The following is a 10,310-nucleotide window of genomic DNA, read 5'->3' on the forward strand; positions in this document are numbered from 1 at the left end:
TGGATGATCATCTCTAGGTCTACCCATTTTACTGTAAATGGCTTTACTTCATTCTTTTTTATGACTGAGAAATATTCCATTGTATATATGTACCACATCTTCTTTATCCAAAGAATAAACCAAAATTTTAAAGTGACCCAAATGTCGATCTTTTGATTCTGTTTTTTTGGTTATATTTATGCACCTTTCCCAATCTTCCTCATGAGGGTCTCTGATGGATGGTAGGAACACCTAGGAATTTCCTTCATGATCCAACACACTCAAGTTTATCTCTGCATATTCCTGGCTACCAGGCTTGGAATTTCTCCTCTGTTACATCTGTTCAGTGACAATCTCTGGACTCTCACTCTTCCTATATACAATAATCCAAAGCCCAAACTCAGGGTACTTCCATGTGTAAAGTAGACATTATTCCCCACCCATTAAGAACTCCCTTGTCCTGACTACTAACTGTATCACACATTTGAAATAATTATATTTAGTGTTTCAATTTTTATTAGTTCTTTTTAATTGTTCATAGATTGTTTCAGGTGAATTGATTGTCTCATGATAAACCCTTTGAGACTATAAAAATATATATTATGGTATTTTTTGCTTCACCAAGAACAATATACAAATGAAAAATAATGTAGAAGTAGAAAGCCTGAAGGAATGCTCTAGATTCAGTACCTTCTTTCTCATGCACATATTTATATCTCTTAAGGTAATTCCCTTGCTCTATTGCTTAATTTCTAATCCAACTACCTGTGAAAATTACTGTCCAAATAAGAAGAAAAGAGATCAAATGAGCCAACAGCAGAAGAATAGTCTTGATCTGAGCATTATTTGTAGTACTCTTTGGAATTTCTCCGTGTACTACCCACTTTGCTTGGGATTATCTAGAAAAAGAGAAAACAGAAAGTGAACGCTAAAACATGACATTGAGATTTAGGATAATTGGGGAAGAATGGGAGACTAGTTTGAAGGGATAAATGGTGTACAGACATGCTTGGATTTTGAAGGCTCTTCATGTTTTTCAAATGCCAAATATGCAAATTTAGCAATTGAACCAGTAATTCTGTTTATCCTGTTTTGGATTTCAGGAATGTAAAGAAATTACGACCATAGTGAATGCCTAAAAATGACAAAGTACAACAAATCATGTTGCTTATCCATTGAGAAACACTAAATGAGCATAATATGTATTTGTCCTAGTCACAATATTGAAATGAGTGTTTGATTTTATACTTCACTGAGCAGAAAGCCTTTTATTCTCTTAATTAGAACAGCATCTTTCCAAATAATTTTACAAATCATAAAATTATCTCTTATAGCATGATTTGTCATGTTTAGATTACTTGTCAAAATCTTCTTTGAATTACTAGTCAAATATATGAATCTAAAATATTTATAATTAAGATTGCCATGGTAAGACTAATTCACTTAATGTTCTTATTTATGCTACCCATAACTGACAGAATTTAAAGAAACTAATAAACACTGCTGTATATTCCCTTTGCTCAATTTTTTTGTAAAAACGATGGCGTTTTCATTCCAGTTTAAAGAGAAGTTGCCATAGTTAGAGACATTTAGCAAGACATTCCAAAGCTATAAATAAAATTCCAACTTAATTCCAAACGCAGTTCTGTACCTCAATAAGTGTAACCATAGAAAAGAACTGGCTGGCTGCCAAATATTAAAGAGTGGGATAGAAAGCCTTTCTCATATCCAAGTTAGTGAAATGAGACAATTAAAATGAATGCTCCCTAGGATGTGGAGAATGCTGCATTATCCGTAGGTTAGCTCTCAACATTCCAGCTTCCAACTTAATATCTCTAATTAAAATAGATAGCTGCGAAAAGGCTTGAGGTGTTTTTTTTTTTTTTTTAATCTAAATGTCTTCTAGCAGTGGGGAGAGGCTTATGCCAAAGAGTTGCCCTGTTCTCTTCTCCCTTCAGCCAGAATTAGAGTGAAAGTGTTAATGCTCCTTGTAATTTTTCCTTCTCACCAGCAACATGTTAAAATCCAAGCATTTCTCATTATATTACTACAATTTTTAAAAATTGCTGGCTAATTCAATTCTGATCTGAAAAACCTTTCTCTAATTAGTTTCTTTGCAAAATTGGACACAGACAGATCATAATCCTTCATTTACTGATCTTATTTAATGCTATTACTCAGCATATGTTGGCTATACAGTAAAAAATTAAAATGAAAGTCACATGATTTATCCCCTTTTAAAAGTGCTCAACCGGCCTAATAAAAGTCGAGTGCCAAATACCAGATGTCTGATTTAAAAGAAATTCTGAACAAAAAAGAAAATGTCTCCCATTATTCTAAAATATGTGGTTAAGACTAATACCATCCAAGGAAAAAATAACATTTATATATTGATTCAGTTGTATGGATATATTTAACTTAAGTAAGAAGATGTATGGGCTAAAAATTAAAATATATGAATATTGATCCTGACTGTTTTAAACCCTCATCCAGATCAATAAATTTGTACTTCTTTCATACACCTTTATTAAGTCAACTGGATATTTTAAAGAGTAAATGAAGGTAGTTCTTCCCATTTAGAGTGCAAGAGGTCAGTACAGGAAAACAACATATCACAGTAGGTATTTTTTAAGATTTTTTAAAAAGTATACTATTTTTAAAGTCTTTATTGAATTTTTATAATATTGTTTCTGTTTTATGTTTTGGTATTTTGGCCCCAAGGTATGTGGGATCTTAGCTCTCTAACCAGGGATCAAGCCTGTGTCCCCTGCATTGGAAGGTGAAGTCTTAACCACTAATCAGGTTTTGCTTATTACTTTTCCTTCAGACTTTAGTTCCTCCTCATTATTTAATTATCCGCATCATTTCTAGCCAAAATCCAAGCTGATGTTCCCAAGTAGATAGAAAGCTTTTTTCTTTTCAACTTTTTATCTTGTATGGGGGTATAGCTGATTAACAATGTTGTGATAATTTCAGGGGGACGGCAAAGGGACTCAGCCACAAATGCATGGATCCATTTCCCCCCCAAACTCTCCTCCCCTCCAGGCTGCCACATAGCATTGAGCAGAGTTCCCTGTGCTCTACAGTAGATCCTTGTTGGTTATTCATTTTAAATATAGCAGTGTGTACACGTCCATCTTAAATTTCCTAACTATCCTTTTCCCCATCTCCCCCCTCAGCAACTTTAAGTTCATTCTCTAACTTTAGTTCCTCATTATTTAATTAGCAGCATAGTTTCTAGCCAAAATCCATTGTCTGGGAAACTGATGTTCTCAGATCAATAGAAAGCTTTTTTGAAAAGAAAAGCCGAATAAAATCAACTATCTTTTCAGTTTTTATTACACTTTCACTCTACTCTATATTCATCACTCCCCAAACAGTTATTTTCCCAAACCTCAGATCTTTGCTATTATTTTTTTCCAAGAACAGCTTTTCTCTTTCCAACAGTTAAGATCTATGCTTCAAAGATGATCTCACATAGTATTCTTTTCACACATTTTTTTCTGATTATTACTCCCTTCCACTGCCATGACTACAGTGCTGTTAAGGTAGTCACTGGCTATCAGGTCTCAAAATGTGTTTGCCTTTCTTCCCGAGCATAGCAGGTTACCTCCCCCAGCCTCCTCTTCAATGATGGGCAGTCAGGTGATGAAGGAAGGACTGATGGACTATCAGCAGAAGCCCTGATATCTTTCTGGGTGAGAGACGCTCTCTCTACTGCTGGTTGGATTTGACTCTCAGTAGCATCACCATTATCATCATCGTGTTGCTGGTAGCAGAGCTGGGTTCCTGAAGACCCCGTGAAGCTGAGCCCATTGCCTTTCCCATCCCCCATCTTCTGTTGTCAATTGAAATTTTCATAGCAAGAAATAAACTTCTATTGCATTTATCCTCTGAGATTTCTGAATTTCTCAGGAGCTGGTGTTATCTTTTATTCTCTATAGGAGTATAATGGCTTTGCAATGTTCTGTTAGTTTCTGCTGTCCAACAAAGTGAAACCAGCTACATGTATACATATATTCCTTCATTCTTGAGCCTCCTTCCAAACCACTCATCCTACCCCTCTAGGTCATCACAGAGCACCAAGCTGAGTTCCCTGTGCTATACAACAACTTCCCACTAGCTATCTATTTTATACATGGTAGTGCTGTCAGTTAGCTGGTATTGTTTTAATTAAGATAACCCAAAGTATGATCTCTCCATTGACTGAATATCCATAATTAATACTTTGTGTTGTTCTTGTCACTGCCTGTATTTTTCTTATATATTAATGATACCTATTCTTGCCTTTTTCCTTAAAGTCAGGAACGTCTTTCTTTTTCAGTTTTTATTCCTTGCAGTACTCAGCACAGTCTCTGGTACAAAGTACATCCTTAATTAATTGCTCTGTATCCATCAATCTGAGTTTATTAGACTGTTCCAAACTAGCAGAGTTTCTTAGTTCACGCATCTATTCTTTTATTCATTTATGTATTCTAAATACCTGTTGTATCAGTGTAGGAGACACCTTTGGGGTATCTGCACATTTACCTCGACTCTCCTTTTTTGAGGACCCCATTCATAATTGGTGGACCTCCAGCAGCTATAGTCACAACACATGAACTTGGGGCTGATTTGACCATAGTTGATTGGTCTAGTTGAACCTGGGTCAACTATATTCTGTCCCCATGAGGGTAATAGTCAGTGAATTATTCATTGTTACTAGAATGGTCTCATGTATCTTTGGGGGCAGAGGGCAGTTATCTAATACCACATAGGCCTGAGAAGCCCCAAGACACTAGTCTATGGAGCAAAGAAGAAAAACAAAATAAGCACCCAGAAAGAAGATTATGAGTCAACTGGTCATGTGTGAATTCTGTCATCACTGTTTTTTTCAAACCCCTTCCTCCCAGTGATTTTCATGCAGAATAGACTTGATTTCAAATGTCTGGATGTTCCACAAAAATGGAAGGTCCAGGACACTATTTCTGAAAGATCTTTCTATTTATTAATACAAATATAAAACATTATGCAGAAAACTTCAAAATGGTGGGATTTAATAATCTGCAGTTGAAAATTAATACAGAGGATGAGGGGAATAAAAATGGGGTAAAAATCTATTAAGGATAAATTTTAACTTTTTATATGTATATTTTTTGATGTGGACTATTTTTAGTCTTCTTTAAATCTGTTACATTATTGCTTCTGTTGTTGGGATTTTGGTCCCAAGGAGTATGGGATCTGAGCTCCCCCACCCAGGGGTTGAATCCCATGATCCCTGTACTGGAAGTCTTAACCACTGGACCTCCAGGGAAGGCACTAAGGGTAAATTGTAAAGGATATTCTGTAAGTCCTGCTCCTACTGTTTGTTTTCTTTGCTTCACATACTTCACATGCTTCACATAGAAAATGCAGAAGATGGCAAAGCAACTCTGAAGTAGTTGAATTTCCCTTCAGTCTCATCTCCCAGCTGAACCCTCAGTGCCTTTTCCCAAACTCGCTTAGTGACATTCAGTTAAACTGGGAGCTGCTCTTATGGCTCTTACCTCAAGTTTTCAACATTCTTTGGGATAGGAAAACAGATCATCGTGAGCCATGTAACTAGCTAAAGTCTTATTTCTAGTTCATCACCTATTGAATACTTATCTCCTAATACCTAATGAATGAATAAGTGGCCACTTGAGAATCAACTAGAATTTTATCTCTTTTCTTCTCTCCAACAGGCAAAAAGAGAAGAGGTTTTTATTAAACCAGGAGTTTGGTAGTTGTGAAACTAAGCATCAGCAAGAACCGAAACCAAACCTGGATTCTCCTCCCATGTAGAGTAGAAAGACAGATACGTATGCATGAAGCAGAAACCATGTAATGGAAAAAAAAATGGAAAGAAATGAGTTTAATTTTGTAGGTAAGTATTCTATAAACAGATACCCCAAGTCAAATTTCATAGCAGTAAAAATGACAGAAGTCTGCCAAGAATGAAGTATGTGCTTGTGTGGTTTAAGGGAAAGGATGGATTCCTTTTCAAAGTGTCAGGGGGAAAAAAAAATAACGTATCGTGCCACCTAGTGGTAGAAAATAAGTCGATTTCTTTTAATCCCGCAAAGCAAGTTTGCCTTTTCAGAAAATCAAATGAGTTCATTCACCTAGTGGAATCTTGGTTTGGCAAATTGCACAATAGTTAAAATTTAAATGTCAAGCTTGTGTTTGAATTTCTCACCTACCAATGGCATTAAGAAATAGGGCAGAGTTTAAAGAGCCCTGGAGTCAGAGCTGGAGTGACTCCATTTCTCTTTTCAGACAGGTAGCTCAGCCAACCTAGAGATCAGTTTCTTCCATAAAGGGGTAGGGTACATGGGCTTTAAGCTGCTGTTGTGCTCTGAAATCCCATGTTTCAAAGGAAGCCACAGACCAGGTAATAAGCCTACTCTTATAAAATGCAGCCCTTTATGACAAAGTCAAACCACCAACTTTACTAACCAAATGCTCGATGACATAGTATGCTTTCCACACCCCCGATCCCTTCCCAGTCTCATTTTACAGACTCCACTTCCATTCCAAGCCCTTCTTTGCTGCTACTTCACATGATGAGATGCTTGCTGTAAATAGGCCCTTGATGACAATTCTTAACTTCTGTGAACCTCACTGGTAATAATTGTAATACATTTTTCTAACTTACATAAATATTCACATAGTCCCCTTCCCCTTTGAAATCAAGTAAACTATTCCTCAAAGAGGAAGAGAGGTGTAGTTTCAGATTATGTAGCAGTATTTCTCAGATATTATAAAATGTAATTTATCCTTTATCCCACTTTCACTAATAATATATATCCAGGGGTGACCCTGTTAATAATAATTAGGAAAGGCATTAAAAACCAGCAGTTAATTATCCTTCAGTTAAAAAATAAATTAATTTAAAAAAGAAAATCCTTTAAAAACAAAAAACCAAACCAGCAGTTAATCTGAGCTGTTTCAAATATTTAGTTTCCTGCATGCATGCTCAGTTGTGTCCATCTCTTTGCAACTCCATGGACTGTAGCCCACCAGGCTGTTCTTGTCAAGGCACGAATACTGGAGTGGGTTGCAATTTCCTCTCTGGGGAATCTTCCCGACAAAGTGATGGAACCCAAGTCTCCTGCATTGGCAGGCAGATTCTTTGCCACTGAGCCATCAGGGAAGGCCACTTAATCTCCTAATAAGCAGCCTATTCTTTAGTTCAGTTCAGTTCAGTTCAGTCACTCAGTCATGTCCGACTCTTTGCAACACCAGGCCTCCCTGTCCATCAACAACTCCCGGAATCTACCCAAATCCATGTCCATCACGTTGGTGATGCCATCCAACCGTCTCATCCTCTGTCGCCCCCTTCTCCTCCCGCCCTCAATCTTTCCCAACATCAGGGTCTTTTCAAATGAATCAGCTCTTCGCATCAGGTGGCCAAAGTTGGAGTTTCAGCTTCAACATTAGTCCTTCCAGTGAACACCCAGGACTGATCTCCTTTAGGATGGACTGGTTTGATCTCCTTGCAGTCCAAGGGACTCTCAAGAGTCTTCTCCAACACCACAGTACAAAAGCATCAATTCTTCAGTGCTCAGCTTTCTTTATAGTCCAACTCTCACATTCATACATGACCACTGCAAATACCATAGCCTTGACTAGACGGACCTTTGTTGGCAAAGTAATGTCTCTGTTTTTTAATATGCTATCTAGGTTGGTCATAACTTTCCTTCCAAGGAGTAAGCGTCTTTTAATTTCATGGCTGCAGTCACCATCTGCAGTGATTTTGGAGAAATCACAGAAAAATAAGGTCTGACACTGTTTCCACTGTTTGCCCATCTATCCGCCATGAAGTGATGGGACCAGATGCCATGATCTTAGTTTTCTGAATGTTGAGCTTTAAGCCAACTTTTTCACTCCCCTCTTTCACTTTCATCAAGAGGCTCTTTAGTTCTTCACTTTCAGCCATGGAGAAGGCAATGGCAACCCACCAGTACTCTTGCCTGGAAAATGCCATGGACAGAGGAGCCTTGAAGGCTGTAGTCCATGGGGTGGCTGAGGGTCGGACACGACTGAGCGACTTCACTTTCACTTTTCACTTTCATGCATTGGAGAAAGAAATGGCAACCCACTCCAGTGTTCTTGCCTGGAGAATCCCGGGGACGGGGGAGCCTAGTGGGCTGCTGTCTATGGGGTCGCACAGAGTCGGACACGACTGAAGTGACTTAGCAGCAACTTTCAGCAATAAGAGTGGTGTCATCTGCATATCTGAGGTTATTGATATTTCTCCCAGCAATCTTGATTCCAGCTTGTGCTTCCTCCAGCTCAGCGTTTCTCACGATGTACTTTGCATATAAGTTAAATAAGCAGGGTGACGATATACAGCCTTGACGTACTCCTTTCTCAATTTGAAACCAGTCTGTTGTTCCATGTCCAGTTCTAACTGTTGCTTCCTGACCTGCATATAGGTTTCTCAAGAGGCAGGTCAGGTGGTCTGGTATTCCCATCTCTTTGAGAATTTTCCACAGTTTGTTGAGATCCACACAGTCAAAGGCTTTGGCATAGTCAATAAAGCAGAAATAGATGTGTTTCTGGAACTCTTGCTTTTTCAATGATCCAGCGGATGTTGGCAATTTGATCTCTAGTTCCTCTTTTTCTAAAACCAGCTTGAACATCTGGAATTTCATGGTTCACATATTGCTGAAGCCTGGCTTGGAGAATTTTGAGCATTACTTTCCTAGCATGTGAGATGAGTGCAATTGTGCAGTAGTTTGAGCATTCTTTGGCATTGCCTTTCTTTGGGATTGCAATGAAAACTGACCTTTTCTAGTCCTGTGGCCACTGCTGAGTTTTCCAAATTTGCTGGCATATTGAGTGCAGCACTTTCACAGTGTCATCTTTCAGGATTTAAAATAGGTCAACTGGAATGCCATCACCTCCACTAGCTTTGTTCATAGTGATGCTTCCTAAAGCCCACTTGACTTCACATTCCAGAATGTCTGGCTCTAGGTGAGTGATCACATCATCATGATTATCTGGGTCGTGAAAATCTTTTTTGTACAGTTCTGTGTATTCTTGCCACCTCTTCTTAATATCTTCTGCTTCTGTTAGGTCCATACCATTTCTGCCCTTTATTACCCCTATCTTTGCATGAAATGTTCCTTTGGTATCTCTAATTTTCTTGAAGAGATTTCTAGTCTTTCCCATAATATTGTTTTCCTCTATTTCTTTGCATTGATCACTGAGGAAGGCTTTCCTATCTCTCCTTGCTATTCTTTGGAACTCTGCATTCAAATGGGTATATCTTTCCTTTTCTCCTTTGCTTTTCACTTCCCTTCTTTTCACAGCTAGAAATAAGAATGTTAAGATTTTTTTAGTTACAAAAGGAAGAAAATTTTCTTAAAATAATATATGAATTGTTCCAAATGTGATGGAAAGACAGTACCATTTCTTCAAACCATTGTTTGAACAGTGTCAAGAATCATCTGCAGAAAGGCTTTTCATTTAGAAATCTGGCCTCCTCCATACCAAAGCCTTGCCCCTCATCCCTTCCTCCAGCAGCAGCAGGAATAGCAGATAGCTTCCTAGAGAGCATGAGTGGTTCATGCAAGAACATGTTGATTTGCTCTAAGAAGCCAGCCTGGAGATTATACTCTTGCCTTCTGTGGTCACTATTGACATCACAGCATGTCATATCTGAAGTTAAGTGTGGAGAAAAATCAGTATTTCCTTCAAACCAGAGAATAAAAAATTTACGATAAATCTGGACTTTGAAATTAACAGATACACACTGTTATATATAAAATAAACAACAAGGAAGTACCATATAGCATAGGGAAGTGTATTCAATATGCTGTGATAACCTACAGTGGAAAAGAATATCTGTGTGTGTGTGTGTTTGTATAACCTAATCATTTTGCTATACACCTAGAACATTGCAAATCAACCCTATTTCAATGAAAAACTTAAAATTAGGACTTTTGAAAATTTTAGAAAGGTTAAGACTTCACCTTCCACCGCAGGGGGCATGCGTTTGATCCCTGGTGAGGGAAGTAATATTCTCCATGCTGCAAAGAGCTGCAAAAAAATTAAAAGAATAAATAAAAGAAAAGATATGAGACAAGGATAAACAAGGAATAGTGTCTACATTAGCCCTCCAAATACACACAGAAGGACTGGAGATGAGAGTCATGGTGAGTATTGCTGATGCAATGAGAAATAATTTTCTCAAGCATGTTATCACTGTATTTTTTAGTTTATTTTTTCAACTCCCTTCTTTATCTTTGGTAGACACCCTGACATGCACACAATTGTACCTAGCATTTCATTATGCCACCCTGTATCTTCATAATACTTCTATT

The sequence above is a fragment of the Bos taurus genome, chromosome 8 (genome assembly GCF_002263795.3).
Source record: "Bos taurus isolate L1 Dominette 01449 registration number 42190680 breed Hereford chromosome 8, ARS-UCD2.0, whole genome shotgun sequence".
In the NCBI taxonomy this organism is placed as follows: domain Eukaryota; kingdom Metazoa; phylum Chordata; class Mammalia; order Artiodactyla; family Bovidae; genus Bos; species Bos taurus.